This window comes from Pygoscelis adeliae, unplaced genomic scaffold (genome assembly GCF_000699105.1).
Source record: "Pygoscelis adeliae isolate BGI_AS28 unplaced genomic scaffold, ASM69910v1 Scaffold222, whole genome shotgun sequence".
Lineage (NCBI taxonomy): Eukaryota > Metazoa > Chordata > Aves > Sphenisciformes > Spheniscidae > Pygoscelis > Pygoscelis adeliae.
The window spans coordinates 70,026-71,723 of NW_008824309.1; the positions used below are offsets into that span (position 1 = coordinate 70,026).

Here is a 1,698-nt window from a genome sequence, read left to right on the forward strand (position 1 = left end):
GATCCAAACAGTGGGTTTTGGTTTCTCTGTAAAGGATGTCCGTGAAACTCATCGGGTTTGGCTTTCAATGTAATTGTAAATATGTGAAACTATGTGTCTTTGTGTCCGAAACGAAGTTCGGTGTGGTGAGGGTAGGGGCCGAGAGGGAGGGGGAGGATATGCACCAAGCTGCCACTAGCTTTCCCCGACTGAAACCTGCTGCAGATGGGTGAACTGGGTGAACTGCAGCCTGGCTGAGGTGTGGGAAATGAACGACGGTTACTGGGCTGGGCATTGGGTGAATGGCTGAATAAATGCAATAAAAGGCTAACAGACAACACTATTGCTCTGTTCATCACCTTGATTACAGGTTTTTTTGTTATGAATTTGAGTACGTGCATTATGTAATTTGTAAAATGACGCTGTAGTGGAGACCTCGCTCCAACACTCTTAAAAATCTTCCCTTTTTGTGAGAGATGAGGTTTGTAGACTAGTGAGATTCTTTCGTATGTTCAACCTTAATCTGTTCCTAATGGTGGGAGTGCTGAAGTAATGTATCTCACTGTGATCTGGTACTTCGGTATTTGCATAAAATGGCAGTTCTGTATATTCTTTTGGCTAACTGTAAATATAAATGTTTCATAGTAGCATAGTGGAACTTCTGAGGTACAGCCATTTGTGTGAGATTAGAAAAAACAACTTTATTTCTAAGAACTTGTAAAAAAAAAAACCACCAACAAACCTATTTTCAATAAAATTCCCTACCTCACCTCTATTGTGCAGAAATTATCCCATTTTCCTATGTTTAATTTTCCAACTTCATTTGTAAAGACAAAGAAGATCCCTTTTCGGTTATTGGCAAAACATTGCTGGCTTTCATCAAACCAATCGAATAGTGGAATGCTTGAACAGCCGAAGTCTAATTTGTTTCCTTTGCTTCCCTTACGTTATGGTGATCAGGTATCTGACACCTGAAAAGCAAAGTCTAGAAATTTTATGCCATCTTAAGCTGCTCCCTCACTCTGCCCTGGGGGGGAGAGCCTGTACCCTGTAATTTTGTTGTATTCCTTGATTTCTGTTTGTTTTTTTTTAAGGAAGGGGTGAGGGGCTGGGTGACAAGAGCACACCAACTATCTTTGCGAGGCCTTAGGGGGAAGGGTTCCCAATCCTTGTTTTGCAGCAAAGGGGATTGAGCGAACACTTCGTTTGCTTTCTTTAATTGGGATGTAAATGCACATTCCCATAACCGGTTCTAAAAATAAATGTCTTGAAAGATGCGGAAGTTATGCCAAACTGAACTAGCTAATTAATTCCTCCTTTCTCTGAAATGCTTAACTCCTTACACCTTTAAAAAGGAAAATATAATTAATGCCAGGAGCGTTCTCTCCCATTGCTAGGGGGAATGACTGTTTCTCCGGCTTCTTCTGAGGTGGATACAGCAAACCCAAATCAAATTTTTAACCTTAAAAGTTTCAGTACTCGGGTTTGATTCCTCTGTGTTCCTGCACTTACCGTGACACCGTTTTTCTTACTGTAGTTCAGAGACTGTGTTCCTTGACAACGCCTGTAAAATTCACTTGCTGAAGCTGTCTCGCGGTGCGGGTCCCCGTGGGAGGTGCAAAGTAGGGGAGAAAATGCACTCTGCTGTGCGTGCTGGAAGCCCTTTCTCAGGAGAACTCGTTCTTTTACTTACGTGCAAGAACCAGAGTTTTGATATGA

The 1,698-nt window shown here is 41.9% G+C and overlaps 1 protein-coding gene across 1 annotated transcript in view; it reads left to right on the forward strand.

The window, feature by feature from the left end:
• Positions 1 to 651, forward strand: part of CCNT2 (cyclin T2) — a 28,017-nt gene extending 27,366 nt beyond the window's left edge. Inside the window, exon 10 of the mRNA XM_009319016.1 lies at positions 1 to 651. This exon is cut by the window's left edge and continues 2,589 nt beyond it. The gene's annotated coding sequence lies outside the window, so the exon portion shown is untranslated.
• The last annotated feature ends 1,047 nt before the right edge of the window (positions 652 to 1,698 follow it).